Consider the following 23,305-nt stretch of genomic DNA (forward strand, 5'->3'; position numbering starts at 1 on the left):
ACCTGCGTGCTTCACAGAATATAAATTATTTAAAAAGAAATATTCATTTAAAAGTTGATCTTGAATCTGATGGAGTGATGGTAGCCGACAAATCGAGAACACATGGTTACTTAAAAAAAAAATTGACAGAATATTAATTATTATTTTTTTGTTGAAAGAGATATAAATTATTAAACTCCAATATAATGGTGCACTATAAAAATCAAATGACTAATATTATTTAGCGCCATAGGATATTATAAATAGTAAACAACCTCACATAACTGGTTTATGAGGCGAGGATTGTCCCCACTTATAAACTCATGTTCATGCCATATTTTGTCCGAAGTAGAACTCTTTAACACTTAGAAATTGTGGTTTGGCCTAGCACAACCCCACAAAACCGGCTTGTGAGATGAAGTTTGTCCCCACTTATAAACACATTTCAAGCAATATTTAGTCCGATATGTGAGACTCTTTAACAGTCATGATAATGTCGTTCTCTTTATGACGTTTCGTGACACTGTCTAAAATTGTGCAAGACAAACTATCAACCACAGTGTATCTTGAATAAAACAAGGTGCGATTAACTACTACATTGTAGCTAACTGTTTTAGAAACTTCAAAATTTCGAAAATAAATAAAAAAAAGAAAGAAGTAAGTCGAAAATACATCGACCAGAATGAGGAAGAAAAGAGAAAGAGCTCTTAACAAACGCCCAACTATCAACGAGAAAGAGTAATATAGATAGTAAAAGTGTAAATTTGAGTATTTGAAATCATTTTTTTACTAACCACAATTTTAAATCATGATTGCACCAATATATTGTGAATCTCGTGTAGTGTGGATCAGATAATATAATTATTTAACAGATGACCTTGAATCTGGTAGTAGCTGGCAAATCGAGATCACAAGGCTAACTTTGAAATTGTTCACAAAATATATTAAATTATAAAACTCCACCATCAAAATCTCGTATACTATAAAAATATTATATGATAATATATTAAATTGTCATGATAGATGTGCATGTTTGTGTTGATAATATAATAATAATCTTTTTCTATAATAAAGATTGTTGTTGGTGTCATTAAATAGATAAGAATTTTGATTATATTTTTTTCTTATATAGTTGGTTTAATTGAAATAGATAATCATAGTTAATTTGCTTTTTTTAATTTGAAAGCAAAAAACATTTATATTTTTACTTTTTATCAAAATTAAAATTTCATTCAAAAAACACCGTTCATAATTTTCAAACGTTAGCGAAATAACACATGTAACAAATAGATAAGAATAAATTTAAAGTGTAACAAACACAAATGTCCAGTGTTTTTCCTTTATCATTTAAAGAGTGTAACAAACTAGATGAGTGTATCTATACTTACTTTTTCATTATCACAATTATACCCTTAAACAACAACTTTTTCTATAATAAAGATTGTAGTTAGTGTTATTAAAAAAATAAGAATTTAGATTATATTTTTTGTTATATTGTTAGTTTCATTGAAATAGATAATCATGTTGAGTTTGATTTGTTTTAATTTGAAAGTAAAAAACATTTATATTTTACAATGGTTACGCATATCCTTCGTTGCACCAACTTCAGTTCGAGATCATCTTCTTCAGTTTGGTCACCTGGCGGGGTGTCCGAGACATTCACACTTATTCTTTCGAATAATTTGGTTCGCATGAGTCTGGATTATTTGGAAGGAGCGGAACAACCGGGTATTCAATCAAAAAGCACTAGACTCCCAGGCTATTTCAGACAAGGTTAAGTTGCTCTCGTTTGCGTGGATAAAGGCTAACTTGTCTTCTTTTATTTATGCCTACCATGATTGGTGGCGCCACCCATTACCATGTATGGATGTTTTGATGTAACTTGCATATTTTCATACTTTCCTTGTATGTTTTTCATTGTGCTCTATTGTGAAGCACAAATGACTTGACTTTGTAATCTTTTGGGAGTGGTTCTCTTTTGCACACCTTGTGCGAGTTGAATCACGCTGGTGGTTATTATTATATTCCATTTTGGCTTGTTCAAAAATAATAATTTATATTTTTACTTTTAATCAAAATTAAAATTTCATAAAAAAAATGTTCATAATTTTAAAACATTATCGCAATAAAAAGAGCAGAAAGACGGGCACGTGAGTGCCCGTCTTTTCGCTAGTCATCATAAAACTAAAAGCAAGAATGAAAAATTTAACAAGAGTAAAGGAGAGAGAGAAAGTAAACTTATCGATCCTCAAAATTGCCATAATTTGAAGTTCGCAAAATCAAATTAAACAAACACGAAACCATGAAAGCGATAACCTGCAAAACAGTAAACCATTACATAAACATTAGGCATGATAGGATCACTGTCCTTAAGGATTTATCGCCTCATAAGTGCATATCCTCCCAAGATACAACAGGTTCTTCTATGATATGAATCATATCATAGGTGACAGAACAATTTGAATTTGATAAACACAGGAGATGCACCCTGGAAAACTAAACTTATTTTCTAAGGAATAGGTGATCTGTCCCATGAGAACGGTTTTGTCGCAACGGTGGTAGATAATGCTGCGGTGGAATGAAAGGTGCCTGCAGGCACGTTAGCACTCCGACTCTCAAGTCAGTAACGGAACTGAGAGAGAAAGTCTAAGAAGTGTTGTGGAAAGTGATGTGTACCTTGAGGGTGAAGCAAGTTCACCCTTATATAGGTGCGCTTTGGGCATAACCATCTCCGGGTTATGCGGTGTATGATTAGGAGCGGGGAAGGACACGTGTAGCGTGATCCCGCTAGGAGGCGTGCTCCAGTGTGGCACATCGCAGGAAAGCTTTGCGTGCTCCTTTGGGTGCGGAGCATTAAGCCGACGTATAATTTTACACGTGTAGCCGTGTGAGTGGTCCAGAACAGTTGTCCCCCCAAGCTGTTGATGCCTTTATGGCTCAATGGCTTTAGCAGGGAAATGAGGCGTTCGATCAAAGGCGCTCGTCGACGGCTTATCCCGGTGGTCCTCGATGCGTTGCGTCAGGAACTTAAGCCCGCCCGCAAAGAGTGTGGCATCCGTTGATGAACTAAGCTGGACAGTCCTTGAAATGTTTCGTTGGGAAGCTTTGATTCCGTCCGTGAATGATGACGCCCGACGTTGAGTTAGTGGGAGTAGTTGGAATTTAATGCTCCATGATGATAAATCAATGATGATTGAATGTCTTGATGTGATTAGTTGTCCGTCTATTTAGTGAGTTATGATATGCGAAGCAATGTTGTTTCTTTGTAGTGATGTATACTTGACAATTGTTTATGATTGTTGATTATGAATATATGGAGGTGAATACTTAATGATGTGTAAAGATGACTTGTTATTTGATAAAATGTTGATGTGTGGATGTATTGTTTGATAATGCAATACGTGGAGATATGTGGAGAATATGTAGAGTAAATTATTTTTATGCATTATCGAGTCAATACTTGGTATCCATGCATTCATAAGTCCATATGAAGAGATATGCAGAGATATGTAGAGGGATGAATCGGTAAAATTACCTCCGACATCCAATGGTACCACATGAGTTATATGAATTATGTTCATTGATGAAATTATATGTTGGTGAATTTGGTGTAACTTGTGAAGTTGTGTACTTGAACTTGAATGAATGAAGATGTTTGTACACTTGGTGAATTTGTTTGATGAAGATTGCCTTGCCTATACTTTTGAAGTGGTGAATCATATTTGTTGAGTTGATTAGGCAAGAGTTTATGTGATCCATATCATTGATGTGAATTAGATGAATTATATGCACTGTGTGAAATTTGTACTTCATGTAAAATGAGTGAAGTTGCATGTAGGATTATTTTCCATAAGTGATGAGTTTGGTGAAGTTTGATGATTAGGCTAAATGAAGAAGGAGGTGATAAATTTTTGTAAGGTTTGATTGATGTTGTTAAGTGACATGCTTTTGTTGATGATTTGATTAAAGAATGAATATGCTCGATGTGCTATGATAGAAGTTTGATAACATGATTTGTATTGGATTGGAGAAAATATTCATGTGGATTTAGTATGCTAGGAATGTTAAGTATGTATATATGCTATGCATGAAATCCTTGAATGATATGTTTGATTATAATCTATTTGCGGAATGTTATCTAACCCCCAATAGTCGTTTGGTTGACCGCCTACCTTATTTGTATGGATGGGTAGATGGTGTGCAGGATTAGTCACTTTGCTTGATGTGGGTATGCTTGAAGCTAGCTTTGGAGCTACCTCATCTTTTGCTTTCGGAGTCTTAGTGTGTCGGGCTCTGATTAGGATGCCAATATGTTGTTGTTATCTTTTATGACTTTATGAGATTTATCACTCAATTTTGTTGAGATTTGGAGATTCATTTTGGAGATGTATTATGATATATGTGGCATGGCTACTTGGAGATTTTATTTAGCTGTTGATAAGATGTTATGATATTAGTCCGCTGCGATGTTTTGAAAAATTATTTATGCATGTTTGGACTTATAGAAGATGTAACATCTTAATCCTTTGAATGATTTGTATTATTTTCATGATTTTTCGCTTTAAGGCTTTAGGCTGTTATATCTGCCCCTACAGTGGGTGCTAGTGTATCAACGTCCGTGGGGGCAACCATGGCCATGCCGGTTTCGACGAAAATGGGAGTAATCGCTCCCACAACCGCTCCGACAACAACCGCAACTATGACACTACCAGAAATGGAAACCTTTGTGCCTCCATTTACTGCTGGTGTCCCTATGTCTACTAATCTTGCTGCTTCTCCTAACCCTAAAGTTAGGGCTAGATTTGATGATAGGTTCATAAACATGCAAAACCTTTTGAGGGAACAAGCATACGATATGCCAACTTCAATGATGGAAAATTGGCATAATAATGCTTTCGCGTTTACAGATAATGCAAATCCAATCACGCCATTTAATACACATAGTCCTTAAAGTTCTAGCATTTTTGGCAGAAGTGTTCAACCATTCTTTACTACAGAATCTATGATGTTTAGGCAATAAATGGATGAGAGTAATCACGAAATGTTAATTAGTTAACACAACAAATTGGTACAGTGTTTAATCCTTTGATTCAAAGTACAGACCAAAGTTACCAAGCATTAGCCATTCAAATGGGGAGAATAACAGATTTCATCGCCCATCTACAACCTATTTATCAATAGATTCCTCAAATCCAAAATATCCCACAAATCCAAAATACTCAACCTGTGCAAGTTGTCGAACCCGCAGTTCAGAGGCCACAACTTGTGCCTCAACCTCAACCTGTTGAACCAATGAGGCAGGCACAACCAAAAGTGATTTTGGTGGATAGGAATCTGATGCAGATGAAGGTGTTAGGAATGTTGAACAACAAAACATTGGAGCAAATAATAACATAGCCAATTTGGTCAAAAATATTATGGCTAATAATGGCTTAAACATAGGTTTGCATAGGCCGAATTTTGTATCTCCTTTGTCAGAATATATTTTACAAACTGAACTTCCTTGTGGTTTTAAAATTCCAAAATTCACAACGTTTGTTGGTGATACTAGTGAATCTACTGTCGAACATATATCATGTTATTTGACTGAGGCTGGTAATATAGAAAACAATGAGAATTTGAGATTAAAATTCTTTCCAAATTCTATAACAAAAAATGCCTTTACATGGTTCATCACACTTGCACAGCATTCCATTCAGCAATGGACTCATTTAGAAAGGTTATTCCATGAACAATTCTACATGGGCCAATCTAAAATAAGTCTAAAGGAATTGGCGAGTGTTAGGAGAAGAACAACTGAATCTATTGATGATTATTTGAACAGGTTCAAATTGTTAAAAACTAGATGCTTTACTCAAGTACCTTAACATTTGTTAGTCGAAATAGCCGCCGGTGGCCTAGATTATTCCGTTAGGAAGAAATTAGACACTCAATACTTGAGAGATATGGCCCAGTTGGCCGATAGAGTTCGACAAGTCGAAAGACTAAGGGCTGAAAAGGCCAGGACTCACAAATATAAAAGAGAAAAGGTTGCTTACATAGACACAAATGAATTCGACCAAGAATTCGACATAGCTTTTGAAGATGTCGAAGACGGTGATGTTAAAGTTGCTGAACTAAAACCTAGGCCTCCTTATACATGCAAATTGTTGAGGCCATCAGATGGGAAAAATCCCGTGGAGACACAAAATGATAAGTACACTCCCAAAACTTATACGTTCGACGTAACCAAATGCGATGAGATTTTTGATCTCTTAGTTGGTGATGGTCAAGTGGCGGTACCCAATGGTTTAAAAATACCACCACTAGAGCAACGTAAAAAGAGAGTGTTTTGTAAGTATCATAATTTTTTGGGACATAAAACCTCACATTGTGTACTTTTCAGGGATCTGGTGCAAAAAGCTCTGAATGAAGGCAGGCTGAAGTTTGGAGACAAAACAAGGCCTCAGACGCAAGTGGATGTTGATCCTCTAAAAGATGTCGAAGCAATGTACACTTAAGTTGCAGGTTGTAACGTGGTGGAAGCCATTTTTGACGCAGTCGAGAAGCTGTTTGTCGAAGTAAAAGTCGAAGTCATGTCAGATGGTGGAAGTTTCTGGAGGCCCCAAAAGTGTTGTTGAAGTCATGTCAGAATCTAAATTTGATGAGAAGGAGAAAGTAGCTTGTCCTATGGTTGAAGAGGAACTGATTGATTTCCTCAATCATTGTAGGTTGAAGAACTCCGAAGTAATGCTCTTCCCCATATGCAGTTCTGTGTTCGACAAAGAGGCTACTAAAAGCATTGAGGTTTTATTCCAAAATACAAGAAAAGAGGAAAACGGTCTGCTGATCATAGACCAAAGTTTTCTTTTACTAAGAGTTTCATTCCTTTCATCAATAACTCTTCGACCACTAATTATGTCAATAAGAATGGTCAAGGGAAAACCTTTGTGCCTCATTGATTTTCGGATATCAAGATATTGATGAGCGTTGACTCACAATTTTAAGTTCACCACCGAGCTTTTTTTTTCCAAGGAAAAGGAATAAATTGTTCGAATATACCCAAATTTTAGAGATTAAAGGTTCGGGGGTTGGTTACGTAGAGGGAAGGTATTAGCACCCAAAACGTCTATAGTACTCTATAGGAACCTCTTGCTTTTATTTATTTTGTGCTAAATTGAATTACTTGCTTGCAAAAAAAGTCAAGTGTAAATAAAGAAAGAAAGAAAATGTTTTTTTTGTATTTTGTTGATTTGGAAAGACAAAAAGTCAGGGTAAAAAGCCGAATGATTTGTTTGATTGATTTAAATTTTTTTGAAAATGAATTAAAGATAAAAAGCCAAATTGGCACAAAAAAGTGAGTTTGATTGATGAAATAAAGTCTAAATGTGTTTAAAATTGATTGAAGTTTTTGTTAAGAAAATGAAAATGGGAAAGTCGATTGAAAATCAAGGTTTGTCTGGAAAAGAAATTTTTGTGATTTTATGTTTTTTCTAATTAAAGTCTAAAAAATAAAACGTGATAAAATAAAATAAAGCGCGAGGAATTTTTCATAATGACGTTGGATTAAAATGAAAACCCCCTTTTCCTTGGATTAAACTACACTACTATTTTTTTTTTTTTTGTTTTTTTAGACATAAAGCAGAATAAATAAATATGCATGTGATGCAAGATTCTCATTTATATTTACATTTGTCCCTAAGTACATTCTAAAGCATAAAGGAATAAATAAATAAAATGGCAATGGACCGTCATAATATTCCTAAGGACCTAAAAGACCTCCAAAAGGGCTTTTAAACCCTCTCAGAGGCCTCAGCGCCCTCCATAAAGGCCCCTCTCAAGGCGCCGCCTTCATTTACTTCTAGAAACCTCTAGAACACGCCTAAAATACCAAAATGCCCCTATTACTTGCTGCCTAAGTAACCACAAATCAGGCCCATATACGGCTATAAATACAACCCTTGAGAGCCTTCTCAAGGCATGACTGATACAATACGAACCCTAATACGATTATTGTACTTTTTGCAAGTACAGTTGGCGCCGTCTATGGGAAGAGGTAAAACTAACCTTGACCACGTTTCTGAATCACAAATCGTGATTTGGAAACCCTAAAACCTAAACCAAAAAACCCTCTGAATCGTAGAACCCCTTTACGTTTTGGAAACCCTAACCATTCATAAAAGAAACCCCTAAATCGCACCTCACGTCGTGATTTAGAGAAAAATCCTCATCGCCATGGCAACTCCAGAAGAAGCTGAGACGATGAGAACCCAGATCGCTCAACTACGCGAGCACATCGAAGCCCTACATGCGTCAGTAGAAACTATCCAACATCAGCAGAATCAGGAGAAGGCAGATTCTTATCACGGCGAGTTAGACGAGCCATAGCCTCAACAGAGATTTGGAACATGCCCATCCCAGAAGGCTTCAAATATCCGTCTTTATCCTCATACGATGGCAAAGTTGATCTGGTAAAACACATCACTTCTTTCAACACACGAATGGTCGTGCTCATGGCACCTGACTCCCTCAAGTGCAAATTACTGGCGGGAACTCTGATCGACGCCGCCCTCCGCTGGTACATGAACCAACCTAGGTTCTCAGTAATCAGCTACCAAGACATAACAAGGAAGCTTATCCATCAATTCTCAGTAAGTCGCCATCGGAAGGTCTCAACCACTAGCTTGTTTAATGTTCGACAAGAACAAAATGAATCTCTGAGGAGCTACCTCGCCCGCTATAACGACGCCACCATCAAAGTAGTACACCCCAATCAGAAGCTGTTCGTAAGCGCCTTCCAAAACGGTCTACTAGCAGGACCATTCAACGAATCTCTGGCACAGAAACCAGCAGACTCCATGGACGAGATCATGTCAAGAGCTGAATGTTATATCAAGGGAGAGGATAGCAACGTAGAGAAGAAAGCTAGAGATGCCAAAGAACGTGGGAACTACGGAGGAGAAAGGCGACACTACTACCCACCTCCAAATAGAGACAGGGGCACCTTCAAACGGCAGGAAAGGAAGATCTTCTACATAGATAAACACAACGCCACTAAATACAAGACTAGAGCGGATATACAAAGAGGTTTACCAATCCAGGCTCATTCCAAATCTCCCCGAACCCAGAGTTGTTCGCATGGGCACTGACTCCGCAGCTTGGTGCAAATACCATAGAATACGGTGACACGCCACTGAAAATTGCTGGCAACTCAAGAAGGAGATTGAGAAACTTATTCAGGAAGCAAAACTTAGAGGATACGTCAAAAACGGGTGAGGCGAGAATCATCATCAGGCCGAAGAATAGAGTAAAGAAAACCACCAAGAAGATTCAAAAGAAAGGCATATCTCAACACCATCTCTGGAGGTTTCGCAGGAGGAGGAGAATCTATTTCATCTCGAAAGAAATACGTAAGGCAAGTGATGTTCAATAATGAATGCGCAACCGATCTAAGGCGAGAACAGAGCATTACATTCTCCCCCAACGATTTTGAAGGAGTGGATCCCCACGATGACGACCCGATGGCTGTCACCTTATAGATTTTTAACTAGGATGTGAAGAGAGTCCTCATTGATACGGGCAGTTCGGCAGACATTCTATACTACGACGCCTTCGAGAAACTAGGACTTGACCCAGAGCAACTACGACCTTTCAAAGGAACCCTAGCAGACTTCACTGGCGAGCAGGTACATGTTCGAGGTCATATCACCTTGAAAACCACGTTCGGAACAAAAGAAACCGCCAAGACCATCGAAGTAAAGTATTTGGTAATCAACGCACCCAACTCTTATAACATAATCATCGGACGTCCGACTTTCAATCTCCTTGGAGCTTTCCTCTCCACCCGGTTCTTAGTCATGAAGTATCCCTTGGAGAAAGGAGAATAGGGACCATCCGAGGGGATCAAAAAATTGCTAGAGAATGTAATCACAACAGCTTAAGGTTACAAAAAGGGAAAAAGAGATCAGGTGTGGAAAACAAACGCTTGAGTGTAAACATGATCGATCTCGATCCAAGAGAAGAATATCAACAAGAGCGCATCGAATCAATAGAAGATCTGAAGGAGGTCCTCATTAGCCCAGAGCCGCACCAAGTCACCAGGCTAGGAACCTCCCTGCAACCAGAAGAAGAGCTCTCCCTAACACAACTACTCAAAGAGAACCTGGACTTATTTGCTTGGAAACCCTCAGATATGCCAGGGATTGATCATAGCATAGTATGCCACCATCTCGCTATCAACCCCAACATTCAACTAGTGGCCCAAAGGAAACAAAAGCTAGGCGAGGAATGAAGAAAAGTCGTGGACGTAGAAGTGAAGAAATTGGTATACGTCCGGTTCATCAGTGAAACAAAGTACCCTACATGGTTAGCTAACACTGTCTTAGTCAAAAAGGAAAACGGAAAATGGAGAATGTGTGTAGACTATACTAATTTAAACATGGTGTGCCCTAACGACCCCTATCCACTCTTAAACATCGATTACTTGATTGACAACGCCTCAGGATTCAAAACTCTCAGCTTTATGGACGCATATTCAGGTTATAACCAGATAAAGATGGATCCCTTGGACGCCCCGAAGACGGCATTCATGACCAACAACAAGAATTACCACTACGAAGTCATGCCCTTCGGTCTGATGAACGCCGGGGAAACCTTTCAATGCTCAATGGACACGATCTTCGCCAAGCAGATTGGAAGGAACCTTGAAGTCTATATTGATGATCTGGTAGTCAAAACAAAGGAGGGTGACAATCATACAGAAGATCTAAAGGAAATCCTGCAGCAGGTCAGAAAGTACAACATACGGCTAAACCCAGCTAAATGCACTTTTGGCGTTCAAGCTGGAAAGTTTTTTGGATTCCTTCTAACGAGAAGAGGTATAGAAGCTAATCCAGACAAATGCCAGGCCACAATTAACATGCGAAGTCCAGCCAACATCAAAGAAGTTCAGCAATTGACTGGAATGTTAGAAGCGTTATCTCGTTTCCTCTCCTGCGCCGGTGATAAGGCTTTCTCCTTTTTCGCATCTATCAAGAAAAATGAGAACTTTGTGTGGACGCCAGAATGCGAGGACGCCTTCAACAAGATAAAATCTTTCTTATCCAGTCCTCCTATCTTACAACGCCCTACAGCAGGTGCAATCCTTTTCTTATATTTGTCAATATCCAATAACACCATGAGTTTCGTGCTAGTACAAGATTCACATACGGGCGAAAAACCTATATATTTCATCAGCAAGGTCTTTCAAGGTGCTGAACTCAGGTATCAAAAGATTGAACTCCTCGCCCTTGCCGTAGTAATAACGGTAAGGAAATTACGCCCATACTTCCAAGGCCACTAGATAGTTGTCAAATGCAACTACCCCATCAAACAAGTACTTGGAAAACCAGACCTCGCCGGGCGAATGGTAGCCTGGTCAATTGAGCTCTCAGAGTATGACATACAGTTCCTACCCAGAGGAATCATCAAATCTCAGGTCCTGGCAGATTTCCTAATAGAACTCACATCACCAATACACGAAGAAGTTCCCCACGTGTGGCTTCTATCTGTCGATGAATCCTCCAACCTAAAAGGAAGCGATGCAGACATTGTTTTAGAAGGACCATGTGACCTGCTCATTGAACAATCCCTCAGATTCGATTTCAAAGCCAGCAACAATCAAGCAAAATACGAGGGCCACCGACCCAGCATCAGCAACAAGGTCGCTAAACTTGGCTTTTACGCCAGCATCAACATCAACAGTCGCCAAGGGTACATGCTCCGCCATATACCTACAAAAATATAAAGTAAGAGAATAAGCGAGGAAATAATGTTCTCAAAACATACTGAAGCAAAAGAGGATAGACATACCTTCGAAAGTCAAACTCAGAATGCCAAAACGACTCTGTCGCTTGAGCATTTAAGGAAGTACCACCTACAACAGCATCTTTCCCACCCCTATTAGCAGAAGGGCGACTCCTTCCTATATTAGTACCCTTGCCCGTCTTCATCTTCTTTGGCTAAGAAGAGCCATCTTGTGAAGCAGTAGCGCCATATCCAGCAGTATCCAAATTGTCCATCTCCACCTCTCCTACTTCAGTATCATTTTTTGTGGCGAAATCTTTTCTCTTCAACTTCCTCTGCTGCACGCCCGTAGGATCACTCGACAGATACCCATCTGGGCTCTTATTCTTTTCCAACTCTACCAAGTACTTCTTACGTTCCGCTCCAGTCAATGGCAACATAGTTTCTACATCACAAAAAGAACAAACACAAAACAAATGAATCAAAACATAAACAAAAAAAAAACAGAAGCCCATAAAACTTAAAACCGAAGACACTCATGCAAGTAGGCCTCCATGCTTTCGACATCTCCCTCACGATCTAACAACTCAAGAATGTTGATAAGAGGAAATTTCTCCATAAAGCACACTACACCTTGCTCGTAGGGCGTCATTTTAGTAAATTCGTAACCCATCACCACCAAAGGGGCATACGTCCAGCGAAGAGGAAACTTCGGCTTTCCATCCACTAGTATCAATGCAGTAGAACACCCTAGCGCTCCTTGTACCATCACAAACGAATCTTGCCACTCTTTCTTGAAGTTTGAGGCATACGGAGGTCTGATAGAAATCCACGTTCCTTTATTGACATCCTTGGTACCATAAAAATGGAAGAAGACGCCAACTGAAGGTTCCTAGTTTAAAGCCTTACATAAAATCTCGAAACCTTGAATGAACACCCAACTATTGGGGCGGATCTTGGACGACGCAACATTTGAAAACTTCAGCACATCCATTTTGAACGCCGTAAAAGGAATCTTCACTCCAAACTCTTCCAAAACCGCCATGTACATTAGGAAAGACTCATCCAGGGCGCCCGCCATCTCTTGATCACAAACCCGCTCATCCAAATACCAAGATAATACTACCACATCCTCCTCGTTCCTGTAACGCCCTATTTCTATTAAAGCGATAATACACGCGAATAAAACATTTATTCAAGAAATAAACGCTACGTCTTCAACAAAAATTCCAACAACACACATTTAATGACATAAGAACAACATCACCAAGGTATACAAGTTATAAGATCAACATACATCCATAAACAAAATCATAATCAACATAAACAGTTTGACATAAATGAATCAAATTAAGTCTCAATTAACTAACAAGAGCAATTAACTTCCATATGCACATACATACAACAAATCCAAATGTCACAAGTATATATTCATCAAACACACTTACCATCAACAACCATCATTCACATACAACACTTAAGACTCATACCATTATGATATGCGCCTATACGCAACACATATATGCATGTGGTACCATATCACCAACAACAAGATGCCAACAGTACATCTTATGTAAAAGTACACCTCCTCTTACAATTCAACTAAGTAAAAGTACACCTCCTTTTACATTTCTCATATGACTCAATATGATTATGATGTAGGGACATACAAGCAAAGACCCAATAATGCAAACCTTCAACATATACATCCACCAACAACAATGTAAAAGTACACTTCCATTTACATTGACTAGTTCATCAACAATTGCATTATCAAGTATTTACGTCCACTCAATCAACAAATCACAATTCAATAAGACTCCTCACCATATTATCAACAAACCTCAACATCTATTGTCATATATACATTAATCAACATCAACTATATAATACAGCTCAACATCTTCATACACTTTCTCACAATTCAAGTAAAGGAGAAAATACAACACACTATGATAAACATCATATGCAACACTTAGAAAGCATTCACATATCTTCATATAATTTTATCGAACTATCCACAAAATATTTGCCAAGTAATTGGTCTTAAAGATTATTTTTCGACAAAGTTCGTCTCTCATTTTATCACTTTAAAATATTTGAAACAAGGAAGTCAAGACCAAGTAAATAAGACCCAATGCTTCCACTATGTATACAACTACACCACATATAAGTGCAGTAGAGTATACATGTGCGTTTCACCGGCTAATTACAACAGAATCATATAATTCACAAAGTTCGTCTCATGGTATCATTTTGCAAAACCAATTCATTTTCAAAACAAAACTAAGTTAGATCCATCACATCATAGGTTGAATACTCTTAAACACCTTAATTGAACTCATAGTACATAAGTTTTGAAGTTTGGAAACAATCCATAAGGTTTGGGTTGACTTAGAAATAGTTATGCTAAGTTTCCTTAAAATTTCTCCAAGACCTACTTGGAGTATTTTCATCATAACTCAAAATCTAGAAATCGTTTTCAAGTCAAACTAAAGCCACTGGAAAGCTAACAAAATTATCTAAAATTTTCATGTTTACACCAAAGGCCAATTCAAAACAAAAATGTGTGAAAAAGACACAAGAACGCGAAACAGGGGATGCTGTCACTGTGCAATTTGCTCCGACGAGTGAATCACTCGCCACGGCGAGTGAATCACTCGCCACGGCGAGTTGACACACTTGAAGTACCTCCCACTCGCCTCCAACTCGCCTCCAACTCGCCATGGTGAGTTGTGACAGGTTGCTAGGGTTCTGCTTCGGGAAAAACCCATTTTTCACCGCAAAATCCCACTTTTGACTCCCCAATGCCCAAATTTGATCCCAAAGTTTGTTTAAACGTTTCTAAATATGAAAAGACACTCAAATCCATATAAAACTTGAACCAAAACATCCTTTCAACAAAAATCACCATTTGATCCATTTTTCATGAAAACTTTAAGGACAACACAAATTCACTTCAAGCTTTATGGTTATGATTACCCATGGCATCAATCATCAACAACAACATCTCATAACAACAACAACAACAATCAATCATGAATTCAACAACAATTCATCAACAACAACATTATATTTCATCAATTTTAAGTGAAAACACAAAGTATACATATATACACATCTTGAGCATGTAATTTCATCAACAACAACTCAATCAACATCAAATTCACATACCCAAACATTACATCAAAGTATAAGCACGAATTTCATCAATTATAATCATAATAATCACTTTGCAAAATAAGCACTTATGCATAGAATTAGAGAAGAAGCTACAACTAAGAGATTATGAATGAAATCTAACCCCCTTACCTTAATTCTTCACAAATCTAAGCTAGAGGTTCACTTTAGCTCCAAACCCTTGAGTTTCTACCCTCTCCTTGCTCTCCAAGTTCTTCTCTCTTCAAAACCCTCTCTCTAGCTCTCTCTCTCTCTCTCTCTCTCTCTCTCTCTCTCTCTCTCTCTCTCTCTCTCTCTCTCTCTCTCTCTCTCTCTCTCTCTCTCTACCTCTTGTGAAAAATGAACAAATGATCTTACAAGCCCTAATTTTCCTCATAACTAGAGTTTAAATAGGCTCACTATTATTGGGCTTAACCCATAATGTCTTAATGGGCTCAACTCACTCATTAACCAATTCAAAATGTTTCTACTCACTTAAGGGTAAAATAATAGTAACGAACACTTACCGGTTACAAAGTAAATTACTAACATACCCTTACTCACAAAATGACCAAAATACCCCTGAGTCTAAAATGACTAAAATACCCTTCTAACACCGAATTCTAATAATCCCAACCAAAATACATACAGAGGCAATTAATCACATACGAGTACATATAGACACATATAAATAAATAATAAAATAAATGTAGCGAAAATCGGGCTGTTACAACTCTCCCTCCCTAAAAAGAATTTTTGCCTTCGAAAATTACCTGAAGGAAACAACTCCGGATACGTAACCTTCATCCTACTCTCCGATCCCCAAGTGGCACTCTCACCAGTTGGTCCAACCCAAATCACCTTCACCAAAACGATCTCTTTGTCTCACAAACGCTTCACCTCGCGATCCTCAATCCTAACTGGCCAAGTCTCAACGGTCAAATTATCTCTTACTTCCAAATCATCCACTTGAATCACATGGAACACATCATACACATACTTCCGCAACTGAGACAAATGAAATACATCATGAAGATTCGACAAAGATGGTGGTAACGCAATCCGATACGCAACAACCCCAACCTTCTTAACAATCTCAAACGGTCCAACAAAATAAGGAGTCAACTTTCTACACTTCAAAGCACGTCCAACACTGGTTACAAGATTCACTCTCAAAAACACATGATCACCAACCTGAAATTCAATGTCCTTCCTCCTCTTATCATGATAACCCTTTTGTCTACTCTGAGATGTTTTCGTCTTCTCTTGAATCATCTTAACCTTTTCCGTAGTCTCTTGCACAACCTCTGGTCCTAACAATGCACTTTCATCTGACTCATACCAACATAACGGAGTTCTACACCTTCGAACATACAAAGCCTCAAACGGTGCCATACCAATACTAGAATGAAAACTTTTGTTGTAAGTAAACTCAATCAACGGCAGACATTCGACGCAACTGGCACCCTGTTCCAAAACACAAGCTCTCAACAAATCTTCCAAACTCTGAATAGTCCTCTCTGTATGACCATCAAATTGGGGATCATAAACAGAAATCAACCTTAACTTAGTTCCCAAAGCAGCTTGCAAGCTCTCCCAAAACTTAGAAGTAAACCTCGGATCCCGATCCGACACAATACTAGAAGGTATACCATGCAATCTGACAATTTGCTCAATGTAGATCTCAGCCAACTTCGCCACAGACATACCGGTCTTGATAGGAACAAACTGTGCCGACTTCGTCAACCGATCAACAATCACCCAAATCAAATCAAAACCTTCACATTCTTCGGCAACGCTCCAACAAAGTCCATAGAGATACTATCCCACTTCCACTCTGGAACAAACAACGGCTGCATCATACCTGACGGTTTCTGATGTTCAATCTTCGACTTCTGACAAATCAAGCAAGCATACACAAACTCTGCAATCTCCTTCTTCAACCCTACCTCTTCAAATCATGATACATCTTCGTCGGTCCTGGATGAATAATCATACTACTTCTGTGACCTTCGTCCAAAATCTGCCTCTCAAGCACATCCGGTACACAAACCCGATCACGAAACATCAAAACACCGTTCTCATCCAATCTAAAGTCTCCACCTTTACCTTGATTAACCAACACCACTCGATCCACAAGTTCCAAATCTTCCTTCTGTCCATTCTTAATCTCTTCCAAAATATTACTCATCAGTTTCAACATTCCCAATCTCACACCATCCGGCGTCAACTCACTAACCAAACTCAAATCTCAAAACTGCTCAATCAACTCCAATTCTTTAACCATCAAAGCAGACATACGCAACGACTTCCTACTCAAAGCATCTGCCACTACATTTGCCTTTCCAGGATGATAACTCAGTTGAAAATTGAAATCCTTAAGATACTCCAACCATCTTCTCTGCCTCATATTCAACTCTTTCTGATCAAACAAGTACTTCAAACTCTTATGGTCACTGAACACTTCAAACTTAGAACAATACAGATAATGCCTCCAAATCTTTAACACATACACAACTGCCGCCAATTCCAAATCATGAGTCGGATAATTCTTCTCGTGTACTTTCAAATGCCTCGACGCATAAGCCACAACCTGACGATTCTGCATAAGCACACCACCAAGACCCATCTTAGAAGCATCACAATACACAACAAATGATTCCTTCGGATTCGGCAAAATTAGCACAGGCGCTGAAGTCAACCTCTTCTTCAATTCTTGGAAGCTCTTCTCACACTTAGCATCCTAAACATAAGCTTGTCCTTTCCGAGTCAATTGCGTCAATGGCAACGCTAACTTAGAGAATCCCTCAATGAACCTCCGATAATAACCTGCTAATCCAAGAAAGCTTCTAACTTTAAAAACATACTTAGGTGATTCCCACTGCAACACTGCATCAATCTTCGACGGATCCACGACAATACCACACGTAGAAATCACATGACCAATTAAACTCACTTCCCGCAACCAAAACTCACACTTCGAAAACTTAGCAAACAACTTCTTCTCCTTCAAGACACCTAACACAATCCTCAAATTCTCAGCATGCTCCTCTTCCGACTTTGAATACACCAAAATATCATATATAAACACCACCACAAAACGGTCCAGAAAAGGATGAAATATTCTATTCATATATTCCATGAAGTCACCTGGCGCATTAGATACTCCAAATGGCATCACAGAATACTCATAGTGTCCATACCTTGTTCGGAACGCGGTTTTGGATATATCTTCCGCCTTCACTCTAATTTGATGATACCCTGACCTCAAATCAATCTTGCTGAACACCTCCGCACCAACTAACTGATCCATCAAATCATCAATCCTCGGAAGCGGATACCGATTCTTAATCGTCACCTTATTCAACTGCCGATAATCCACACACAACCTCATGCTTCCATCCTTCTTCTTAACCAACAACACAGGAGCACCCCACGGAGAAACACTCGGCCTAATAAACTGTTTCTCAAGCAACTGTTCTAACTGCATCTTCAATTCACCCAACTCTGATGCAGACATCCGATACGACACAATTGAAATAGGACTCGTTCTTGGTACCAAATCAATTGCAAACTCAACTTCCCTCTCCGGCGGTAATTCGGTAATGTCGTCCGGGAAAACTTCTGGAAACTCTTGCACTATCGGCAAATCACCAATTCCTTTCTCACTACTCTTTTTCAATGAAGCAAACATCATGAATACACTAGCTTCGCCATCCAAAGACTTCTTCACTTGTTCTGCGGTTAAGAACTTCCCACCTACCTCAGCTACTCGTTAGAAAATGTTATTTTCTTGGTTAAGCAATTAATGTTAACACCAAAAGTCAACATCCAATCCATACCAAAAATCACATCCATATGCTTGAACGGAAGACACACAAGATCCAACTTAAAATCAACATTACCAAAATTAACAGGACACTTAGCACACACCAAGGAAGTAGTCACCGAACCACTAGCCGGGGTGTCGATGACCATCCCTTGCAACAACAAAGTTACAACCAAATTCAAACGCTCAACAAATCTAACCGAGATAAAAAGAATGAGTAGCACCAGTATCAATGTTTGCAATCAAAGGAGTACTATTGATAAAACACATACCTCGGATGAGATTATCCGGATGCTCCACCTCTTTCGCATTCAGTGAAAACACTTTTCCTGCTGCCTTCTTCGGCTTGGTACACTTAGTACTGATATGACCCTTCTCACCACAATTGTAACAAGTAACCTCCTTCTCGACATTCGTACACTCAAATGCCTTGAGACCCGCTTTTCCATACTTGTAGAAACTATCACCCTTCTTGCAATCATTAGCAAAATGACCCAACGTGCCATACTTAAAGCACCTGACTTCAGCCGCATTCGACTTAGAGCCTCCACCAGCTTCTTTCTTCTTTCCTTTGTCCTTGTTATACGGTTTCCCAAATCCATGACTTTTTCCTTTCCTATCATGTTGTGCCTTGTAATGATTAGCTCTAGCCCTTCCGGCGTCATCAAACATACGACACTTATGCACCAAAGTATCAAAGTCTCGGATCTCCTGAATACACATATACTGATAGATATATGGCCTCAAACCACTTTCGAACTTCACACACTTAGAAACCATCGCTTCCTCAGCATTAATGTACGGAGAAAACCTCAAAAGCTCCACGAACTTAGCTGCATACTCAGCCACTGAACGATTCTCTTGCTTCAATTTCAAGAATTCTACTTCCTTCTTAGTCCTCAAATCCTCAGGAAAATACTTCCTCAAAAACTCACTCTTGAACCTAGCCCAAGTCACAGCCTCTCCACTAGCCTCAAGCCTCCCCTTAGCATTCGTCCACCAATACTCAGCCTCCTCAGCAAGCATATGAGTAGCCAATCTGACCTTTTGATCCTCACTAGTCACCATAACACGGAAGATCCTCTCCATGCCTTCCACCCATGTCTGAGCTCCCTCCGGGTTATACCTACCCTTGAACGTTGGCGGACTATTTTGCAAGAAACGATCAAGCCTCCGTTCCTCAGCTTCTCAAGGATCACGATGCCAAACCACCGCCTGCTCGTTGGCTTGAGCCAACACCTGTGCCACTGCAGCCAAAGCCTCTACAATCGCTGCATCATTTCTACCACCAGCCATCTCACTTCTACACCAAACCAACAAACAAATAAGAACAACAGCACAACAAAACAAGTACCGAAGGTAATCCATTACCATTCACGTACAAACAGGAAATTCAACGAATACTAGTCCAAAGAAGACTAACCAGGCTCTGATACCAACTTGTAACGCCCTATTTTTATTAAAGCGATAATACACGCGAATAAAACATTTATTCAAGAAATAGACGCTACATCTTCAACAAAAATTCCAACAACACACATTAAATGAAAATTCTCAACAGTCACAGCAGATAAAAATCATACATCACCAAGGTATACAAGTCATAAGATCAACATACAGCCATAAACAAAAGAAGGAGTTGATTATGAGGCAAAGAAGATGGTTGGAGTATCTTAAGGATTTCGATTTTCAGTTGAGTTATCATCCTGGAAAGGCGAATGTTGCTGTTGATGCTTTGAGTAGGAAGTCGTTGCATATGTCTGCTTTGATGGTTAAAGAGTTAGAGTTGATTGAGCAGTTTCGAGATTTGAGTTTGGTTAGTGAGTTGACACCGGAGGGTGTGAGCCTAGGAATGTTGAAGCTGACGAGTAATATTTTGGAAGAGATCAAGAATGGACAAAAAGAAGATTTGGAACATGTAGATCGAGTGGTGTTGGTTAATCAAGGTAAGGGTGGAGACTTCATGTTGGGTGAGAACGGTGTTTTGATGTTTCGTGATCGTGTTTGTGTACCAGATGTTCTTGAGCTTAAAAGACAGATTTTGGAAGAATGTCACAGAAGTAGTTTGAGTATTCATCCAGGAGCGATTAAGATGTATCAGGATTTGAAGAGGTTGTTTTGGTGGCCTGGAATGAAGAAGGAGATTGCAGATTTTGTTTATGCTTGTTTGGTTTGTCAGAAGTCTAAGATTGAACATCAAAAGCTATCGGGTTTGATGCAACCGTTGTTTGTTCCAGAGTGGAAGTGAGATAATATCTCTATGGATTTTGTCGGAGCGTTGCCGAAGACTGTGAAGGGTTTTGATTCAATTTGGGTGATTGTTGATCGGTTGACGAAGTCGGCAAATTTTTTTCCTATCAAGAACGGTATGTATGTGGCGAAGTTGGTTGAGATCTATATTGAGCAGATTGTTAGATTGAATGGTATTCCTTCTGGTATTCCTTCCAAGTTTGGGAGAGTTTGCAAGCAGCTTTGGGAACTAAGTTGAGGTTGAGTTCTGCTTATCATCCCCATACTGATGGACAGACGGAGAGGACTATTCAGAGTTTGGAAGATTTGTTGAGAGCTTGTGTTTTGGAACAAGGTGTCAGTTATGCCAAATGTTTACTGTTGATTGAGTTTACTTACAACAACAGTTTTCATTCTAGTATCGGTATGGCACCGTTTGAGGCTTTGTTTGGTCAGAGGTGTAGGACTCCGTTATGTTGGTATGAATCAGGCGAAAGTGCTTTGTTAGGACCGGAAGTTGTGCAAGAGACTATAGAAAAGGTGGATTCAGGTTGAAGAGTTATCTCAGAGTAGGAAGAAGAGTTATCATGATAAGAGGAGGAAGGACATTGAGTTTCAGGTTGGTGATTATGTGTTTTTGAGAGTGAATCATGTAACCGGTGTTGGCCGTGCTTTGATGTGTCGGAAGTTGACTCCTCGTTTTGTTGGACCGTTCGAGATTATTGAGAAGGTTGGGGTTGTAGCGTATCGAATTGAGTTACCACCATCTTTGTCGAATCTTCATGACGTGTTTCATGTGTCTCAGTTGCGGAAGTATGTGTATGATGCGTCCCATGTGATTCAAGTGGATGATTTGGAAGTAAGAGATAATTTGACCGTTGATACTTGGCCAGTTAGGATTGAGGATCGTGAAGTGAAGCGTTTGCGTGGCAAGGAGATTGTTTTGGTTAAAGTGATTTGGGTTGGACCAACTGGTGAGAGTGCCACTTCGGAATCAAAAAGTGATTTAACCGTTGCCACTTAGGAATTGTGGTGGTGTTTCTCGATGATATTTTGGTGTATTCGAAGTCTGAAGAAGAGAATGTCGAGCATCTGAGGATTGTGTTGGGTGTTTTGAAGGAAAAGAAGTTGTTTGCTAAGTTGTCGAAGTGTGAGTTCTGGTTGCGCGAAGTGAGTTTCCTTGGTCATGTGATTTCTAAAGGTGGTATTGTCGTGGATCCGTCGAAGGTTGATGCAGTGTTGCAGTGGGAACCACCTAAGTCTGTTTTCGAAGTTAGAAGCTTTCTTGGATTGGTAGGTTATTATCGGAGGTTTATTGAGGGATTCTCTAAGTTGGCGTTGCCATTGACGCAGTTGACTCGGAAAGGACAAGCTTATTTTTGGGATGCTAAGTGTGAGAAGAGTTTCCAAGAGTTGAAGAAGAGGTTGACTTCAGCTCCAGTGTTGATTTTACCGAATTTGAAGGAATCGTTTGTTGTGTATTGTGATGCTTCTAAGACGGGTCTTGGTGGTGTGCTTATGCAGAATTGTTAGGTTGTGGCTTATGCTTCAAGGCTGTTGAAAGTGCATGAGAAGAATTATCCGACTCATGACTTGGAGTTAGCAGCGGTTGTGTATGTGTTGAAGATTTGGAGGCATTATCTGTATGGTTTTAAGTTTGAGGTGTTCAGTGATCACAAGAGTTTGAAGTACTTGTTTGACCAGAAAGAGTTGAATATGAGACAGAGAAGATGGTTGGAGTATCTTAAAGATTTTGATTTTCAGTTGAGTTATCAACCGGGAAGGACTAATGTTGGTGCTGATGCTTTGAGTAGGAAGTCATTGCACATGTCTTCTTTGATGGTTAAAGAGTTGGAATTGATTGAGCAGTTTCGAGACTTAAGTTTGGTTAGTGAATTGACACCGGATGGTGTGAGGTTGGGAATGTTGAAGCTGACAAGTAATATTTTGGAAGAGATTAAGAATGGTCAGAAGGAAGATTTGGAACTTGTGGATCGTGTGGTGTTGGTTAATCAAGGAAAGGGTGGAGACTTCAGATTGGATAAGAACGGTGTTTTGCTGTTTCGTGATCGTGTTTGTGTACCAGATGTTCTTGAGCTTAAGAGGCGGATTTTGGATGAAGGTCACAGAAGTAGTTTAAGTATTCATCCAGGAGCGACTAAGATGTATCAAGATTTGAAGAGGTTGTTTTGGTGGCCTGGAATGAAGAAGGAGATTGCAGAGCTTGTGTATGCTTGTCTGGTTTGTCAAAAGTCTAAGATTGAACACCAGAAACTGTCGGGTTTGATGCAACCGTTGTTTGTGCCAGGGTGGAAGTGGGATAATATCTCTATGGATTTTGTTGGA

General features: G+C 39.2%; 1 pseudogene; it reads left to right on the forward strand.

The window, feature by feature from the left end:
• Window positions 1–4,999: 4,999 nt before the first annotated feature.
• Window positions 5,000–6,755, forward strand: LOC146915929 (uncharacterized; annotated as a pseudogene).
• The last annotated feature ends 16,550 nt before the right edge of the window (window positions 6,756–23,305 follow it).

This window comes from Medicago sativa, chromosome 6, assembly GCF_051527215.1.
Source record: "Medicago sativa cultivar Bolivia chromosome 6, Bolivia_mono, whole genome shotgun sequence".
In the NCBI taxonomy this organism is placed as follows: Eukaryota; Viridiplantae; Streptophyta; class Magnoliopsida; order Fabales; family Fabaceae; genus Medicago; species Medicago sativa.